This window comes from Malurus melanocephalus, unplaced genomic scaffold (assembly GCF_030028575.1).
Source record: "Malurus melanocephalus ecotype Western Australia unplaced genomic scaffold, MMel_1.1 scaffold_254, whole genome shotgun sequence".
Lineage (NCBI taxonomy): Eukaryota > Metazoa > Chordata > Aves > Passeriformes > Maluridae > Malurus > Malurus melanocephalus.
The window spans coordinates 368,386-390,066 of NW_026623486.1; positions in this window are offsets into that span (position 1 = coordinate 368,386).

A 21,681-nucleotide genomic window follows, 5' to 3' on the forward strand; every position below is an offset into this window, starting at 1 on the left:
TTTTTTTTTTTTTTTTTTTTTTCTGTGCTGGTGGTAATTATCATAAACCAATCAAGAAAAGCAATAAGAAGTCCCTCTTCTTTCACATACAAAGAAGAAAGCTGCTTGTGGGAATACCTCACTCTGACCCTGGCAGGGCTTCGGTAAGGAAAGCTCAGGGAAGAGACAAGCAGGTTTGGATGTCACCACTTGAGTAAAAGATTCGGATAATATTTAAGAATTCGATAATTTTCAGAAATACTTGTTCAARTTTGCTTATATATTTTCCCCTTACCTTTACAAAAAATGAATTTTTGAGCAGAAAGGACAAACACCCATGGAAAAGGGTAACTRATGGTGGTGTTCCCTCTGGCAGCAAGGCAAGCCTGCAGTAAGAACATCTACAAAACACCAGCCTAAATCTTCTTAGGCTGGTTCTTTGCAGCGTGCTCTGTACTTCAGAGCAGGTGAGACACACAAAGTGTTCTGCAGGATAAAGTACTCTCAGGAAATAATTCAGTAAGGGTCAAAGGAATCTTCATAACACTCATGAAAATGAAATGGGGATTTGTAGATCTCACTCTGAACATTTCAATTCCTTCAGCTCTGTTGGATTCCATCTAAGGAACAATTTGACTTTGACTTTCCTGTGGGCAAGTAAGTCACTGACATGCTCTTGCAATTGTTTACAAGAATCATTTTAGGCTCACTTATAAATGTGTGCCTGATGGGAACACTTAGGTTTATGATCAGAAAATTCACRCCAAATAAGTGGCAACAACCACACAACAAAAGCTTTGTCTGCTTTGAACAGCTGAAGAGCTTTTGTAGCTTAAGCTTTGGTGTCAGCAAGAAAACAGAATGAAATGGCAAATCCCAGTGGGACAACACAACCTCTGCATGCAGATACATCTGAATTAGCCCAGGAAAGATACAAAAACTCTGAAYGGTCCCATAACTTTATCATAAATCYGTAGAAATTTTGWAGTGCCTCAGATGGTGAAGGTATTTTATTCTACTCCCAAACTGCTTTTGAGGATGACTTTAATTTTGTTAGGTATTTGCAGATACCAAAAAATTTAGAAGTTGACATTTAAAAAACAATTCAGTATATTGTATAACAATGAYAAAGCAAAATACTAGCCTTTATTTTCTGTTTTTCTCCCTTTGATTGGAAAGGGAACAATGATATTAAACCAACTGTAACATTCTGAACATCATCAGGTTTGTATTAGTGAACTCTTGAAACAGATATTAGCACAGAGGTTCATTTACAAAAAAAGTAAATGTTAGATGTAATTAAGCCAACAGCTACCTGTTCCTTGAGTATTCTATCTCATATTTTGTGCTGGAAGGACCAACTGGGGAAATTATTTGCAGCAATGTATATTTAAGAGGTTTTTTTTGTTTATTTTGATGTCAGAAGATCAAAACTGCTGCTCTTAAMGTAACAATATTGCCTCCATATTGAGGCATTCATTCAGAAATCTTTCAAATTTGTCTTACAGAYTTCAGTTTAATTTTCCACAGATTCATAAATTATTTCTGTTTAGTTATAGAAAGATATCAACAGCTTCTAAAACTAATTTCTAACAAGACTTTCTGAGGATAATGGCTATGTCCACRTTAAAATTTAGGAAATATCAGGTCAATAAAAGTAAGTTTTGACTAAAATCTATAATATTCATGCTTTATGCATGTTTRTGTGTCTGACCTTTTCTCTCATTCTAGAAACTTCTGCTGAATTCGAATGAAATTCTGGCAGCATGGAAATCACACTGGGTTTTGCTATGCATTTTAGTGATGCCATATTTCACTCAGCCTTTTTATAGCCCAGCTCTCATAACAACCATTTATATGCTTTCCTCCAGAAGGTGTCTTTGTGTTGTGGGCTCTGAATCTGCCCTGCTCTCTGCAGTGCCCCTTCCACAYGAGAATAGAAGCCTGCTCTTCCTCAAGCCAATAAAACTGTTAATGACASAATAATATTCAGCCTCAAACTTATTCATCTTTATATCACTTTGGAACTTTAGAATGAAGCAAGACATTCTCCAGACAACTGGAGAAATTTCACATTATTTGATTAAAAAATTAAAAATTCAAATCCCCCAAAAAACCTCAGAAGAAGGTAATGTCCATAAACCCATCATCATGACCAATAAGTTGAGATTGGCACAGCACTGAACATTATTCTGTTTTATATAGAAAATATATGATGTTTGAATAACATTTTTTCTATAATTGTATTATGTTGAATATGCTTTCATAGATATSTCCTAAATAGTCCCACATTAATTATTCAAGCAGGGCGAAATAAAAAGAGAAAATGGGACAGAGGCTGAATTGCAAAATGGGAATTCTAGTTTTTCATCATCTGCAGTTCTGCACAYTCTGCCTCTGTTGTGTGATTTGTAGACACAGTCAATATTGTTGCAGGAGCCATATGCTCCAAAGGGAGCACAGGAGGAGCACTGACTGTGCACAAGAGGTGCTGAGTTACTGCATTTTGAACGTGTTCCTTAGAGAGCACCCCCAGGAACACTGGAGGGAGCTGAGGGTGCCCCCGAATCCCTGGAAGTGCTCAAGGCTGGGGTGGGTGGGTGTTTGAGTAACCTGAATAATGAAACTGTCCCTGTCCATGGCAGGGGCTTGGAACCAGATGAGATTTAATGTCTCTTCAAACCCAAGCCATTCTATGTTCTATGATTTACACAGAAAACACAGAGAAATTGTATTCCACAGTGAATAAAGAGCTAGAAAAATGTTTAATKCGGCAGGAGTTTTGTTACAGGAAAAATGAACCAGAGAAATAATATTTTAAAACCTATGATGAATTTTAGAATTGAAAACTTCATTTCTATTTAAGATTTCTTCCATAGAGCAGGACACAAGCAAGGGATAATTTATTTCCCCAAGCTAACAAGAATTCTTGTGTTCCTAAATGCAGGWAGCATAAACATGAAGTGCTGTCAAGAAGAGGCTTTTTCCTCAGCCTGTTTCAGTGTTGACATTTCATATTGGCATTTTCAAAGTTCTTAAAACTTTTCTCTTAGAGCAACACAAGAGCACAATTTCTTTTAATTTACTTTTTAATAAGCATTTTACAAGSGTTTTCTCCATTACATTGTATAAATTTTCTGCTTGGATATGACTATCAGAAGGAAAATARAAACCTCTGTATAGCTTTGACAACAATGTATCTTAATGCCTTTTCTCCTTGTTCCTGTGTCACTGATCAATAGACCCAAATGCCACGCATTCATCAAGCTACAGAGTCTGRTTGCAAAAGCTGTCTGAGCTCACACTTATCTCTTGTGTCCTACACGCCTAGAAATGTCACAGAGGAGGAAATCCTAACCCTACATGTGTCAGCTTCTGTCAGACGAACAGGGATCCTGAATGAGGGGTGTTTTGGCATTCTTTTGTCTATCRTGAATAACTGGAGCAACAGTCCACTTCAAGGCAAAAAGAAATAAAGACCCCTTGTTCCTTTAACTTCTTTTTCTGTTAATTAAGAAATCARTCCTTGACTTCACAATCTTACTCTGCAGCCTTCTAATGCTGCTTGATACTCCCTGATACCATTATATTCGATATTTATTTATACTATTGTATTCTACAAATAAATCTCCCKGGTTCCACATTTTTAGAGAAGCAGAGGAAAAAAAAGTGGGACATACACACACACATTTGYTTATCTCAAAGGTTATTTAGAGAGAGATCAAAAACTGTTACTGTGTAAAGCCAACTGCAAGATGTAAGAGTGCTGCCCCATTGATTTGTCTGTTTATCAAATGGAAAAAGCCCTCAGAGCTCCTGAAAACTGGCCATTTTCTCACACTTAGCCTGAGGACAGAGACAAAAATAACAGAGAGGAAAATATAAGTGTAAATTGAGAGGATTATCACAGGTTCTCCTCTTCTGCTTGGTATTATTGTTCAAGTTATTACTAGAGCCCAGATCAAAGAAGATTKAATTTTTAAGGGCACTGAATATTCTTCCAAATGCCTAATTTTGTTGTGAGAAAGTTAATCACATATGTGAGTGCACCTGAAGCCACAGTCTTGCTGATCTCTGTAGGAGTCATTTAACCTCTCTTTTTCTCCTCTCTGTCAAAATAAGCAAGGCAACATGAACTCATGTAATTCTTAAGAGGCAGAAAAAGGGTCTTTTTATTTATCAAAGTCTGCCATTTTGATTCATTCTCTTCTAAGTAACATTGCCCATCATAAATTATTTAAAAGCTCGTATGTATTACAGAGGATATAAACTGAAGTAGCAGCACAGAGAAAATGAACATGTKAAGCCATGTTCTGAGATATTCCTAAAGAGCTAGCTGAGACTGCTATCAAAGCTAGCAARTTTTACATAGTTTAAGAATTAGGGCAAAACAAATTGAAAGCAGCATATTACATCTGTTTCAGCTGGCAAGAAAGTGTTTTGCTGCTTTTGGAACATGTTTCATATGATGGAAAAAGCCTGTCAAGTGTCCCAAGAGGGGGTTACAGTTTTGCTTCAAACTGTTGCCAATGAATAAATAAGGACAAAAGTCCTTTACCATTTGTGCAGCAATGAGCACACTGTCAGCACTGAGTTGGCAGCAAACAGGACATTTCTCCTGCTGTTGTAGGAAGACACAAGTTCAGTCAAGTGATTTACAAAAACAGGGGAAGAATTCCACCAAACCTGAAGATATTTATACAGCAAAGTGTGTGGTTCAGAAGAGTCACTCATCAGGCCCTGGATGTYTGCAGTTCAAATCCTTAACCACCTTCAGAGAGAGATCTTGACCCTCAGACAAACGAAGAGCTCCTTGGAACAGTTTGTCCTCAGAGCCACCAGGCAAACTGCAATGTCCTGCAATTTTTCAGGCTTCATTCTTGAGCAGCAAAGCTCCTTTTGAGTGTGTTTTGAGTGTGTTTTGAGTGTGTTCTGTGCTTTTCTGTGTTACCATATCATTGTAACAACAACATAAAGAGCAGACTGAGCACTGGGCATCATCTTACACTGCAGCTCCTGTCTTCTGCTCTGCTTCCCTCCCTRTCCCATTCTAGAACTGTTTTGCTGTTTTGCAGCCTGTGTATGATTTGCATGTGTTTATTCATCAAATCTTCATTTAAACTATTGACTGATAAGAACACTGGATCAGAATTTAAGAGAGATTTTCTTATTAATTTGCTTTAATATTTTATGCAAATTACTCAGAAAAAGGAATATTCTCCAAAATTATATTMTACTGCTTGGAAAATAATTATAATCCATTTTCTTTCAAGAATATTAGTTATTGAAAAGTTGTCTTCTTTGAAGATAGAAGAATTATTTATCTCTGTTGCTTCCTGGTAAAGATGAATTAATTTATTTGTTTAGAAAAACTTTTCACATGTATGGGGAGTGTACTCAATTCTTTGTTGTTTTTTATTTTGATGATACAAAATAAGCCTTTTTTCCCTGCATTCTGATACCTAATTGCATTTCCAGAACCAACATATTTGAAAGCTGTGAAATCAATYACACAACTCTTTTCAATGGAATGAACGTATAAGGCTTTTTTCAACATAGCAGATAAATCTTTTTGATAATCTCAGTGTTCTTTAATTCAGTAAGAGATAATTGTACTTGCATTTTCTTATTAAATTAGTCCTTGGGCTAATATTTTTTCAGTTTTGAATATTTCAGATGTAAAAAGGGATAGGACTTATTTTTTTTGTTCATGCAAGAGTAAAATATCTTTATTTGTGTGAGAAACACCTTAATTAACATAAATACTGTTTTCACCAAAGGTTCTCAAATACTCAAAGGCAACTAAGCATTCTACTTTGTTAACAAAGATTAATGACTCCAAAGCACAGTGAGAACTGCTTTTGCTGGTGTGGCACAGATGCTGCAATTGCAATTGAAGAAAAAACTTCCTTCATCCTTGAAAGGTTTAGGGGGTCTAAAGATGACAAAGACCTACGAAAACAAGAGCAAAGTCGAGTGGTGCAAGAGCTGACCCAGAGGGGCGGTGCAATCTTCTGTCCTTGGGAATTTTGGAGATRCTGTGCCTAAAGCCCTGAGAAAGCTGGTCYGTCATGGTTAACGCTGCTTTGAGGGGGAGGCTGAGCTACAGATCACCAGASGTCTCTTCCCATTTCAAATATCTTSTTCTTTTATAGAAACTCTTCASTTTTATTATTTGCCCWMATATTTTAATAATATTTCCCACAGAAGACTCACCTAYAATGTCAATAAATTGGTGTCTTTGAGGCTGTTGTCAGGAGATTTTGCCCTTTTCCTATSGTGAATTTTGGAGTTGTGTCTCTATCACTACAGACCTGCAGTAGGGGGGTTTTTCTGTGACTGCAGATACCTGTGAGCTCAGGCTGGGGTTTGTTCCCATTATTGTTGCAGATCTCTTAACACCAGGCTTTTGATTTAYAATCTTACCACCATGATTCTATAGTCACTATTTCAAGGAATTTTTGTAACTGAAAAAGATTACAAACCATTGCTCTAGAGAACTCCAGAAATAAATTAGCTACTTTAGTGAGCAKACCCCTATAAGCAAACTCTTTTTAAAAAGTCAAATTCCTGCTGTTTCTGAAGACAGGAAGTGAGGACACTGATCTTTTCACAAACATGGTGCTCTGCACAAGGCCATTTTCCAGACTGAGTCAAGTTTATTGGTGTACTTTCCTGTACTTTTCCTTCCTTGGAAGGAACAGGAGAAATTCCACAGCAATGGGACAGCAAATATCTTATTTAACTTTTCAAATTAAGATCTTCACTGAGCAAATATAGAATCCCAATTTTCTTTCATACAAAACGTCTTAAGTGACAGGACATACAGACTTAACCTAGAAATGTGTTCATGTAGGATTCTGATTGTAGAAACTAGAGATTAATGTTAGTTTGGATAATTTTATTTCATTACTGCCTATATACTGAGTTCGCTTCTGAATTTTTGTCAATAAAAATATCAAAGGTCATTTGTAGAAGATTCTCTGTGCTTGGATAGATCTTTTCTCCCCTGGGAGCTAAAACATTATTTTATAGATTCATAACAGGGCTGCAAGGGACCTCAAGAGGTCATTTCATCCATCCTCTGTTCCAAGGCAAGATCAAACATATTAATCTTGACAGATATTTGTCTAGACTGTCTTCTTAAAAACTTCCAATAATGAGGATTCAAAAATCTCTCCAAGCAATCTATTCCCATGCATTGCTATCATAACTCTAAGAGTTTTTCCTACTAATTAATCTTAATTTTCCTTATTGCAGGTTAAATCCAAAATTTCTTGTTCAATTGTCATTGGACCTAGATTCCTTCCTTCTTTTTGTAGATCTTTTAAAAACACATATTTAAAGCCTTAGTTCAGAGTATAAAAGCAGATTAGAGTTCCAGTAAACACAACTGTGAGGGAGCAGAGAGAGATGAGTTATTCGACTTTACAGGAAAAGCTGATGTATGAGAAACATCTTTAAATATGTAAAAAAAAATCCTTCTGGTGGCCCATACTCATTTATACAACCTGTGGGTACTAAAAGTRGGCATAGAACTGAAGGTGAGGTGTTAAAAACTGCAAGCACAGTAGAATGGGTTTAAGTTCTGGTTCTGCATCTGCTGGCCCTTGCCACAGAGTTACTTGTGGTAGCTCCATTATTCAGCCTCCAGAAACAAACTTCTACACAGCCATTCTCTCCCCTCTTGTCTTCCTGCCTAAACACAGTATCTCGAATATACACAACTTGGAGTACATTGTAATTTTTTTCCAAACATGATTTGCCAAGATAATTTTGATAATTYCTTTGTCTGTTGACTGTAGATTTTCTCGAGAGAGCATCTGCTCATTGGCTTAATCCCCTGCACGTATCAAGGAAGGCTGAACAAAGATGTCTCCAGGCTTCTCAGAAGGTTCTCCCTAAATTCTCCTCGAAATTTCCTTTCTTCAATTCCCCTTTATTTAATAAGCTGGTAATATTTGATGRCTGTGATATGTTTCTTACCTGATTAGTTGCACAGCAGCTACCCAGAAAGTTATTAGTTTCTTGCTGACACTGGCTTATTCCCTTCATAAGCTAATGGCAATGAATTCAGGATTTACTCCTAAACATCCTAAATAACATCCCTGAGGTAATGTTCTGATGCAAAATTATCTTTTCTGTTCCTKCCATGAATATACATAACCCAGGACAGAAAAGCATACATATGGTAATCAATCACATTTAAAGCCCTCCATTGTGTAAATCAATACAGTGGCTTCAGAGATGCATGAGAAGAGTTAAACAGTGAAAGAAAGCTGGAAAGAGGTTTTTTGGTTTATTCTTTGTTTTTAGGAAGTTTTATAATTAGTGTTGGGGCATACTGGGCACTGAATTCATTTCATARTATCACACATAAAAGTAAGCTGAATTCCTCTCAGTGCAAAACCAAGCTCAAGCTACCTTGACAACAAGATAACAATAACCCTGTAATTTCAATTGTTCACTCTTTTTTTGTGTTCTATATCTCAGTGAAGTCTCGTCTTCCCAGCCCAGTGCCATAGGCTAATAATCTGTAACAAAACTCACCCTCAAAAAATGTCAGATATAATGAAAAACACAACTTCACAGATGAGAAAGTTGGCCCTAGCTAAATCCTAAGGGCCTTAGCTCTCAGCCTCTGTAGGTTCTTCTGTTTCATCCTCTAACCCTGAATTAGAAGGCTATGTGAAATTGAACTGTTCCTGTTTCTTTCTACTGAATCACTCATTACTCATCAAAGAATAACTGACTCCCAAAGATTGAAAATTCCATTGCCAGCTGAGAAAAAAATGAGCCCAGCAGTTGAACCCAAAACTTGACCACCCACCCTAATGATCTGCCAAGTGCTGTTATCTACAACTGCTAAAGCAGATGCAGATGAACACACTCATTCAGCCCTCCCAAATGCTTGGCATTTTTTATGGCAYTCAGTCATTCACACATGAGGGGAGTACAACACCCTATGGATCTGACTCTGTAACATTGGGTGATGGTGTAAAATTATTCCAAGGTGGAAGGCTTTGATGCAACAATTGAAGATAGCATGAGGATTAGACACCTCAGATTGAGAAAGAAAGGGAAGGTGGCACAATTGCCACAAGAAATTCAGAGTGTAAGGTTTTTCTTCATTCTAGATAGCATCTATTGTGCAGTTTTGGATAGGCTTTGTGACAAATTAGAACTGTTTAAACAAATATTAGACTAAACAAAAGTTAAATTAGGGGAAAAGGGGTAAAATAGCAGAGCTTTACATTCTTCTACTATCATTAGTAAAAAATGACAGTGCTGCCATTCATTTAGTTTCCACCTTCTCTACTGATAGTCAATGAACAAGGTCAGAAAAAAAGTACAGTGATTGCATTTGAGATGTGATGATTTGTCCCACTAAACAAAAAATGAGGCTAACACACTGCACTGAAGGAAATTTCACATACTGATGAGTGCACTCAACTAAAGCTGGCCAGATTCCAGCAGGCATCCTGGCAGCAGAGTTCCTAAATTCTGGTTCTAATTTAAGGACTGCCCTGGTTTGGAAAGGTGCARCTTCTGAGAGAACAAAGGTATTCCCAGTAATTGACATTCTCCCCATAAGTGTTTCTCCAGTTTGCTTTGATTTTAGCAAACACATTTAATTCCCTGAAATGTGGTCAACCAATGTCACATGCAGAGGTATTTGCTGGGAAAGTTCCATATGGAATGTCCAACCAATACCTCACTGGTTCATGTCGTGCCATAACACATTGTGCCACCTCTATTTAATAAGGGATAAAGCCCTGTGTGAATCTGATGGGTTTCMATGTTACATTTTCTGTTTCAGCAGGTTGTGAAACATTAAGGGAATGCTTTATGCTGACTTCAGACTTTGCCAAAACAACCTTTCCCAATATCTCAGCTAAGTCCACTGAAGATCCTTGTTGAGTAATGATTTTTTTTTATTTTTACTACATGCCATGGTACACATAGCCAAGAATCAGCCCCTTAGTTCTGAATGAAAAATTCAAGCACATATATCAAGGGTAGGTAAGAGTTCCTTATATCAAATATGAAAGAATATTTGCCCTTTGTACCTTTTCTGTTGGCTGAGGCTGGGATCAACATTTCTATGAAAAACAATCAATTTTAAAAGGAGATAACCATCAAAAAAATGTAGTCCCTGTATTTAAAAGGATATAGCCAAGCCAATGTATGTGAAGATGGAGACAAAAGTTTCAAAGAAAACTAAAAGCCAGTCCCAATCAACTTGAGTGAAATTAATCATATTAAATAAACAGCTGAATAATTTAATTCCTGACCCATGTTAAGAGCTTTACATAGTGTTGTAAACTTTGTGCAATCATAGAGCAAATGAGGAATAATAATATTTGCAACAAAATTTTATTAATAGAAGAAAAATAGATTTGAGAAGGCAATTTTGGATTTGTTTACAGGCTGAATCAGAAATAAATTTTATTAATGAAGATGGATATCTTCCATTGCCACTTACAGAATTCTAGTGGTTATCACTCAAAAATGATATAATATTTCCTCCCACTTAGGTGACTGGAATATTTAGATTTGTGATTAAACATTGTATCTTAACTCTAATGGCTTTTTATACACTACAAAAGTAGAAAAGTTTTCATTTGTGTTAAAACAATTATTTACTGTCAGCAATCTAAAAAAAAAAATACCCCAAACCACTTTTTTGCCCTTGGCTTTTTCCCTGTCTAATCTAAACACTGAAAATGTCAAGTTTTCTCACTAATTAAACATGTCTGTCTTAGACTCCACTTGTATCTTTCATCATAATGGTGCAGAGTTCCAGGGAGACATTATACATTCATGTTTTCAAATATAAGATGTAAAAAAAKTACAAATATAAATTTAATGCAGCAATCTCTTAATGAGGAAAGCAATTATGACATGGGAGAAATGATGGAATTAGCCTTCCAAAAAGTTCTCAGTATTTATGGGCGTAGAGCTTCAGAGTGTGGTTGAGACAAGTTTTTATGCAGATCCTCTATAAAGAAATGGAAGGAAATGTGAGTTATAAGTGGAGGACAGGGAAAACATGCTTAAAAAGAGAGGGTGGGACCACAAGAKCCATTAAATTTATAACAAAAATGATAAAAGGCTCAATTTTTAAGACTGGGACCTAAATCTTGTAGGAAAAGGCTTTTTATGGTATTTCAGTTTTACTGTCAAATTAAAAATATCCCAACAAATCAAAAAATATTGCAACAACCACAAACTTTAAAAATTCAAAACTTTAGCAAAAGAATTTTTTGTAAAGTCCAGGCTTAAAAATTTTTGTAAAGCCCAGGCCACCCGTGTGTCAGAGCTGTAGAACAGCGTGCACCGCTGAGCACACAGAGCAGGAACAAACCCACACGGCACAGCAGGAGCTGAGAGCACCCAGGAGCTCCAGGACACRGCTCCAGGACAAGAGCTGAGCTCAGACCTTTCCTCCCCTCACTGGAACAAGCTCTGCCATGAGCTCCTCCTGCTCTCTCCTGCACGGTCCCACACGGCACAACCACAGAGCTGCAGCTGGGGAACATCGGTTCAGCTGATCCACAGCAGAGATGAAAATGCAGCCTTTGGAAAAGCTCAGAAAAAACACACATTTGCTGGCCAAAGCTGCTGTGCAAATGTAAACTCAACATTATGAGCAGAAACACAGCACAAAACTTTAAAATAAAAGGTTTGGGGAAGTACCAGACACACAAGGATTGGCATTTGGGATGGCTGTAGTGTTCTCTGGGACAGCACTCAGCATCGAAATGGTGCCCCAAAGCTTGGTACAGCACAAAGAACCGGCACACAACAAACTACTGGGGACCACTGCCTTTTAAACATTTTACCTCTCAGACCTTCTTGTGAGAGCTCTTGAGGGAAACCCATCCCTGTAGGAGCAGAACCACTCAAAGCTGAGCTGCACCACTGACACCCCTCACCCTCCATTCCCATTTCCAGCTGGTGCTGCAGTCAGTCCCAAGGAAACAGCCAAGGGCAGTGCGCTGGGAAGATCAGGTGCCTGATGAAATTAAAATGTTGCAGACTGAGCAGGCAATATGTGGGTGGAAAGAAGAGTATGGAGCTGTGCAATTTTGGGAAGAAAAAGAAGGAAAAGATGAAGTGAGATTTAGGGCAAGAAATGAGGTTAAAATTGTGTTTTACCAGGGCTCACAGAGGATTTAACAGAGAAATAACTAAAGCACTATTGAAAGAGAAGTAACTATGTTTGCTTCTAATCTTCAACAATAGGCTATATTGACAGAATTATACCTTTATAACTGATGAGGGTCTTTCAAAGCTTATGTGAGAGGAGGGGCTGGAAAATATTGACTCAGTTTTAAGTTTGAAAACAGGTTTTTCTGAGTGATTCTGCTTCAAAAATATGTGCAAAAAGCTTACTTTTATTCCAATAGAGAACAGAAATTAATTTTCAAATCTTTAAAAACAGAATTGTACATCTCTTAACAGTAAGGTGAAGTACAGAAGTACAGCCAGATTATTAATGTCAYGGAAAACCAAATCATTCTTYGACTTCTAATCTTAAAATATTTTCYGAACCACCACTCMTCTATTAGGCCARTCACTCAAGCATYACTCCTGAAAATCTATTAATGTCTTCTGATGTGATAATTAAACTGCTCTTTAACCTCTTTTTCTGGTATTGGTTTCATCTTCAACACCTCCTTTATATATTCATACTCAATCTTTCCCACCACAGTAAGTGTGTCTGAGAGCAGGCAGTCACTCAGATTCTCTCAGTGTTATAAATCACAGCAGTACAATTTGCCCTCTGCTCATTTATGAGGCTTTCGTGCCTTACCCTCTCTATTGACTGCTTTCTTTTAAATCTGGCCAGCTTTTAACAAGCTGACAGCACCACCACAGAAATTGTTGTGTAATTCCTCCACTCCTTCCAGCCCCCTCTCCTGCACACTGTGTCGGTCTCATCCAACTGGGAGGTCACTGTCCACTTTTCCTCCCTGCACCCTCATCAATTTTAAGTTCTTTTAGCATATCATCCACTTTAGAAAGATGTATTTTTTACTCTTTCAGTGGGGGATGTTACTTCAGCTCATCATGGATATGGTTTATTTCCTCTGCACAATCAATATTATTCAACAATGTTTTATTTTCCTCAAAATATTTTTATTCACATCAATCACACGCTTTTCTTCTCTCAGGATTTCTCTAGTTTCTGATTTAATAACCTTAGCTGGYAGTGCAAAATCTCCTATCAATAAGATGCTGTCTCAGACATCTCTCCTGAGCTACTGCTCTCTCTGGTACCATCTTCTATTCTGACTTGCTCWCTTGATTTTGTATGACCACTTTCATTTTTTTTTTATTTAGCATTTTCGTTGGGCTCCATTCCTGTCCTCAGCAATCATATACACTTTTACTGAGAACCATTTTCTTTTGTGATCCATTCCTTCCCTCAATGCAAACATTCTCAGCTATGCCCATGGGGGTTACATTAGTAACTTCTCACTCAACACTAATCTCTTATCCTCCTTCATATTCAGCAGAGTTTGGAAATYACTATTGACATCAGCTCTATCTGTTCAAATAGTAATTCAGGGAAATTTCAGTGGAGCCAGGACTCTAACTTCTTCATTTTTAATTAAAATGTAGATACATACGTTCAGCTCCCTGAACCACATTTTTCTCCAGGATAAATTCTGCAGCTCTAGATGAAAAATCTCAGCCTTTTCACTAACACAGAGTGATCTAATTTTTTGAGTAGTATAAAAATCTCTRAACAAAGAAGGAAGTGTTTTTGAATTGACATGCTACAGCTACAGCATATTTTATTGCTACAATAAACCTGTAGCTATTAAAGAAATTAAACAATGAGTATGATGGGCCTGAGCTTTTAGCCAGTGCATGTGGGTTAGTTATTTTATGATATCTGACTCAGCTCCTTCTGATGAACTGACCAGAGAGAATACCCACATTGCTAGGAGAGCACTTTCAGTAGACTCAGAAGAGAAAACAGACACAAACTGAACTTTCCTTTGCTATTCCCAGKGTCAGTAACCCAGTTTAAAGTGATGGGACATCACTGGAGAGGAGACAAATCCTACCTGGACAGAAATTTCCCATGTATTACATCTCAGTGAGAATCAATCCTGCAGGTATATGTGCCTGTGTGTGTATTTATCTGAGGAACACAAAAAGCCTTAGGAATGTGGAAACAGTGCCTCAATGTGTATTTGCTTTACTGTGATTACAGCCAGTACAATCCTTTTTTGAAAGATAAAAACTCTTTTWAAAGAGCAAAGTCATCCAAAATACAAAGTGAGGTTAGATAACTGGTAAAATGGCAAAATTCTTAGAAATTTTCAATAATCACCTATGACTTATATCCATTTATACTGAATCAGGACAGCTTTTTAAGAAAATAAGAAAAAATTAAAGGCTGCATAAGGAAATATTACCCAAGACTTAGGACACCAAAAATTAGAGGAAAACAATCAGAAAAATGTATTATTGGAAATTTAGGAAACACTTCAATCCTAAARTTTATTTTTAATAGAATTCTTTATGATCATATTTGATTCTAACTGACATAGTGATGTTTTAATTGACCTTCTGCATATTTGTCTTTCCTCTCCCTGCTTATTTATGATGACTGGGCATGCAGGGACTATAAATGATGAATCAAATTTTCCAATAATTACTTTGGAATTTTTCACCATCCAAAATATACAAAAGCCAAGGTCACAGAAATTGCTGCTTATTGCTGATCATAACAGGCCTTTTTCACATCCTAAAGTCTGCATCTAAACATGGAAAAATGCCAAGTATTCAGAGAATTGAGAGACCCTCAATGAATTTCTGGATGCCAGGCTTTGCTTTGGGCGGGAAAAAAATTGATCAAAATCTGCCTCTAAGGGACTGTGAACAACCTACAAAAGCTGTTTCCTTTTTAAACCTTCCGTGTTTATTAGGATATCTGTTCACATGCTCTGCACTTTGGTGTGCTGCTCACMAAACTTCTGCTCAAGTTCTGCTCTCACTGATAAAGGGAGAACTTTCTGCACTCATGCTTTGAAGATAGTAAGGTAATTCAGAAAGAAATTTCATAGTCCAATGATAGCTTGAACATGGAAAAGTCACTATAGCAATAAAAGTAAGAAGGGTGAAACAGTTGAATACATAAAATGTCAAACATTACCAAGAGGTTACATCCACCCATTAGGGTGTAGAAACTACTGCCATAAAAATCGGCAAATTTCTATTTACACAGGGTAAAAGGGCAAATTTAATGGACTGAATTATGCCCATTAATTTGTTTCATTAATTTCATTTTATAGCTTTGTGAAGATTTTAATAGAAGATTTAAGATGTGGCATGAGCTTAATATATCTGGTATTTAGCAACTGAACAAAACAGTAGATTCATTTCACAAGGCTTAAAAGACTGTAAAAAATTGGCTGGCAGTTGGATACATACACATAGAATTTTTTTAATTCTTCTCAAACAAAGCAGATTTTTCAAAAAGTCCCTATCACACTAACAACAAGAAGGCATTCAAGATGTGTTAGTGAATATTCTAATTTAAAATAAATCCTTKTCATCAAGTAGTGAGGGCAAAGCAACTATTAGATGCACTTTTTCATCTTTGAAGTGATAGGAAATGACATTAGAATCAGGTGTGGAAAATTAGATGCAAAAAAAAWTCCATTAACAAATTGGCAGGATTGACTTATCCTTCAAATATATTTTATTATACTATAAATATATTTGAAGCTTCATCCCCCTTATGTGACATGCTTTACTGTGAGTTCTGTAGTGACATTGTGAAGACAAAGTTTCTTCTTCAAACATCAACATCATTGAGTTTGTAATCCTGTTCTAACCCTTCACTTCAATGCACCACTTTCAGTTGATGAGTAGCAAATATCAGTATCCAAATGCAAACCTCACTGTCCCACCAACCACCAAGATTGTCCCCCTAAAGGTATTTTTTCCTGTCCCATTGCCAGCCAAGGAAAGTTCAGATCCTGTTTCACATGGTCAGTGATCCATCATGAACAAACCAGAGGAAATTAAGGCAGATTTATTGAGACGTGTTCCTTTGGGGTTTTCCCACAAAATTTTCTTTAGACATATTCTCTCATGAATCCCAAATCCCAGGGATGATATTGCAGAGTTTTGAATACTAAAACACCATGTAAAGATTTGATTAAGATGAAGTGTTACTATTTTGAACAAAAACCTTTTTTCACTGATGTTTATACAGTATTAAGGCAYATAAAGCTCTAACTAAAGTGCAAGCATCTGCGATCTATGTGCCCCGTTTATAGCACCTGCAGATCATTTGTCAGCTACACCAGCAAATCTAATTACATGTCCTGTTTTGTATTTAYGTAAAGAAATCAGTTTCTGTGGTGCTTTTATTTTCCCCAAGAAAGTGCAAGAATAATACTATTTGTGTTACTTGGACTAAAAAGGGTTATAAAATAAATACCTATGATAATTTGAATAAGAAWTGMCKAAAGATTTRCTATTCAAAAGCAAGGGAAARAARTTGTTGGATTGGATTATCAAGAAAYTACCTTWAAAAAATTACAAACAATTAAACTGTCAGGGGAATGGATACAAATTATTGCATGGGGATTTAGAGGCCTAGACATGCAATGCACTGTAAATTAAAGTCATTTATAAGATACTACTGAAAACCATATATAAAAACAACTGCTTAGTCAGCAAAGGTGGGTTAAATTATTTGCCACTGCAAGAAATCCATGGGATAGCCCACTACACACTTGTCAAATGTTGGCTGTCTTCAAAATATTCAAAACTATTAATATGCCCTGAAAACAGCCACCAATTTCACTATCACTGCAACACTCTCAGCCACTTTCTCTGCAAACATAAAAGAGGACACAGTGAAAAGTTTCATGGTGTGGATACACAAAGTTCCCTGAACACACCCTATCTGTTCCCTCTCACTGTTAAAGGGTCAATTATATATGGGAGTGATGGGAAGGAAGGTGCTGCAGAGAGAGCAACAGAGAGAGAAAAACAGGAAGAAAGCGAGGGAAATGGAGCATTCCACAGGAAGGATTTCACATTAGAATGTCTGGTCTGTATCTAGGAGATCTCTATCCAGTCTTTAAAGAGTCCTGGTTTTGTCCTGCTTTTGTGTTACCATTATTTAATTCAAGAGTTATAGCAACRTGTACCTCATACCATTGCCCTGAAATTATGAATTTATATGCATTAACAATTCCATTTCATAACAGAATATCACTTAACTAAAGATGCTATCTGGTGTCATATAAAGAGTCATAATGGAAAGCACAGCAAAAATCCTCAAATAATAAAATACCAATAATATTTAATTTGTAACAATTAGGATGTAATAAAAATGATACTCTGTTTTTATGATACAGAGGAGAGAAAGAGTAAAAGAAAAAATTAGTCCCATCCTAGTGGGCTCAAGATTTGCCACAATGAGAGTCATTCTCGGATTTTCTCCTGTTATAGTTACTTCAAGTTTTAAAAAGATTCTGAAAAGCTGCAGAACTATTGAGAATGTAAAATGTATTATATCTGGATTTTTTCCCCTGAAAATCTTATACAATATAATGACACTTTTGAAGACATGAACATATGCTTTTATTTTAATAACATTTCTGGAAATTGCAAGGATGAGGGAGGTATATTAAATAGCAAGTGATTGAATGGTTACCATGGTTAAGGTCTGCAGACCTTTTCTATTGAATCATAAATAGTTAAATATCTGTATAKACTCCAACAAGTGGGCAGAGCAGGAACAAATCAGCCCCATGATTGCAGGTTTCTTTCTCCTCATTTTAACTTGTTTCTATACCCATCTTTTCCTTTCTTGAGTGCTGTTATTTCCTCCCCTCTTTTGAAGAGGAAAGTGAGGCTTATTTTTGCCTCTAAAAAGAAAAATGATAAATTGAAGGTTATGGGCTATCCTTTAACTCAGATTTCAGTTGGATGTGAGAAGCTCCCAGTATTTTGCCCACATTTTACTTCATTAATACAGGAATMTTATTTCAGACAGTCATTATGTTTTACAGGTTTTTTATTTTGCCCCACATAAATATTATACCAAAACAATTGACAAAAGCCTTTAGAATGAAACCAAAACAATTCTGCTTATGGGTGCAAGGGCATTAAAATATACATCTTGAGAAGAAGATATAATCTATGAATTTTATGGTCAACCAAGGCAGCTTGTCAAGCAAAGTGAAATAATTCAGTTATTTGAATAAATAACTCCTATAAAGMAGACATTCCACATTTGATTGTAAATACTATTAGAGAATTACTTGTCTTGCCTTTCAGCTGTRCTGACACACAGGTGATAAACTGGAGATAACATTTACCTCCATGCAGGTAATAAATTCTTAGGAACTCAAGGCATTTCTTTATTTAGATGGTGATASTGGAATTTAGTTGCCTCATTTCAGGCACAGGAAAGTTGCTTAGAATCATTCAAAAAAATTGTACTTAACTGATTTTAATCATTTCACAAGCAAATTAAGTAAAAAGGGAAGTATCACATTTTCAGAACAGTCTATCCACAAATTATTCTCTTTGAACAAATATTGACAGTCCTATGGGATATATAGACTCTCACATTTGATAACRTTTTCTGAAGAAGATGAATTAATGATAGGATACATCACTCATCCTGAGTATTGGCTCTTCAAATTGCTACAGTTACACAAAATGACTCATGCAATTGCTATTTCCCAGGGTTTGGGGTTTTTTTATGTCTATATCATAGAAAACAAATTATTTTCTGCTAAACGGTAATTTCCTTTACCTTAGACAATATTTACTTTTTTTTTTTAAACATCTGCGTTCCCTATAGATGTGRAGGTGTTTTTGCAATGCTCTGCCTCCACAGCCTAGATTGATTTGTGGAGAATGGCTTGGCAAGTAAAAGGAGGGGAAGACACTTTTTAAACCTGTCATGGGCATTTCTGCATCTTCGGYGGTATTTGAATTGTGTGTCCTTTCTGACAAAAAGGCTATTGCCTGCTGTGAAATAGATCAATGGGTGATATTGTGCAGTGATTGCTATTTGTTTAAGAGAAATCTCTCTGACTGACCCACTTCCTGTAATGCATAAAAAATAAATGACAGAAGTCATATTTTTGTTCTTGTTTCACTTTCATTCATCTTRTTTGATCAGCACTGAACAAAACTGACATCTCATCAAACCCAAAAGTGTATTTCTGCACCAGGTTCATCAGAGGGTGGCATTTAAAACACAGACATTGCAGGAACAAATGTATTTGCTGGCTCTGTCCATCGATGTAAACCTGACCTTTATCCTGTAGATTTATTGACACCGTGCTGCTTTCTATCATATTTTATTACCATGTGGAAARCCTGGAAGGTCCTCCCTGTAAAACCACTCTTGATTTTGCTCTGCACATTTTTGCATCTGTAATAGATTCATCTAAAGATTGAGGAAACTTTAGTATGTCTTAATCTTATATAAACCTAGAAGACTTAACTATACCTTTTTAAATGCCTCCACACTGCTCTGTGTGTCGGTGGCTCCAGTTCTCGGGGACACCAGGCAAGGAGAACATCACTGCAGAGTATTGTCCTACAGCCTTTTCCACCTCCCCACAAAGCCAATACATTGGTAATCTTGTTCCAGGAAAGAAGAATCTATTACACATAGTCTTGTAAATCGGGATTTACAGGTTTTAAATAGTCAAATAAATTAGTTCATGTACAAAACATGAACTAACCTCCAACAACTACAGTCCTAAGTCCTAAAGGAATAATGGATTTGCCTTGCTGTTTGCAGTGTGCTGCCACTTTGTTCCTACAATCACCTAGGAGACATGTACATCCTCRAATAAATAGCGTATTCTAAAATCTTTGGATTGATACATAACCATTTTAACTACASATGACAGATCTGTGAATAAATATTTTCTTCTTTGTGGAGAAATTTTGATGAGAACAAATAAAAATGAAGAGAATTTGAACCATGCTGAAAAAAACCCCACATCTTTCCAACTAATTGGCAAAATAATGGTTTGTGCTTCTTCWGTATGTTCTTTTCCTAAATCCCTTGGAAGCTTTCCAACAAGCCAGAACACTGAAGCAGCATGCTGGTGAGCCCTATGTGAATCACATCTGTGTYGTTGTTTTCAGCCTTCTAGGCTTGAACATACTGAAAGAGTCAATGCTTGGCAGTAAAGCAAATCAGCTATTTCCCTTAAAGAAAGAAAATTCTAYTATTCTTGTGCTCAAGTCTGAAATCCTAATATTTACCTTTGCCTAAATARTGTGTAATTGAGCACTGATATAAACCAACTGCAGATTTCCCTCAAAACCATTGTTTCCTTTCTCAAAGTAGATGTGGAAAGCAAATCAAACTCATGTTTTCATTCCTTCATTAACTGAGAATAAAAGATTAGAGCTCAGTCCTTGAAGAAGAGAAAAACATGGGCAGGGCAGCAGTAAAGGGAGGAATTTTCCTCTTGTCTGCTGAGTGTCTGAATCTGCACAGGCGTCTGATTCTGGGGAGCTGCCTGAAATCACCCAACAGGCAATGGAAAGGAATGGGGATTTCCAGAGGGCAATTTCTCTAATACAATATACTACAGTAAAATCTCTGACATACAGTAACAATGCATCCCAAAAGTAAGCACTTGATGAGCTTCAGGTAAAGCCGAAGATTACACACACAAATTTTACTGAAAGTCTGAATTTGCATTTTTTTCCTTTGAGTGAATTTTGGAGATTTAAAACAGAGCTTTTTCAAGTAGCAATTTATAATAAACACCACAAAATCAGAAGCAGGAAGGTACAGATTTTTTATGAACACAAAAAAGTGAGTTTCTCATTCACTAGATTTCTCTAAAAAAAACATGAGCATAAATTTCATCTGAGGGCCCTACGATATCCTGTGTTTAGTGATAGAATACCATAGAACACATAGATATTTATAGAATRTCCTGAGCTGGAAGGGATTCACAAGGATCTTCGAAGTTCAGCGCCYGTTCCCTCACAGGACATCCCCAACAATCCCACCCTGTCCCTGAGAGCTTTGTCCAAAYRCTTCCTGAGCTCTGTMAGGYTTGGAGCTGTGMCCAMTGCCCTGGGCAGCCTGTTCAGTGCCCAACACCTCTGRGTGAAGAAYCTTTTCCTGATATCCAACCTAAACCTGTCCTGACACAGTTTCAGGCCATTTCCTCRKGTCCTGTCACTGTCACCACAGAGCAGAGCTCAGTACCCGGCCCTGCTCTTCCCCTCCATCTAAAAAATGAGTCTTTAAACCCTTCTCTTTATTTTACTGCCTTATTACCATTAAAGGTCTAATATTTGTCACTATTCCATTCTATAAGTAAGTTCAAGACCATTTTCACATGAAATGCTTATAGATGTTCAGCCAATTAGACATGCACATGACCAYGAGCTCTTCACATAAAACTTATTAAACATGAAGTTAGCTCCAGTGATAATGACACTGCCTGTTGGGACTTGCTGGGGGATCCCAGAAATGGATGTTTTAATTATGTTATGAAAATACTGTCTGGAGATCACTGTCCTTGTGTCTGCTGGATGAAACCCAGCAAGCCTGTACAAGCAGCTCACATTAGTTTGTCTAAGGACCAAGCAAAACTGAGCAACTTTCATCCAATATAATGTTCAAATGATTTACCTGTGCCAATCTTTCCTGCAGTT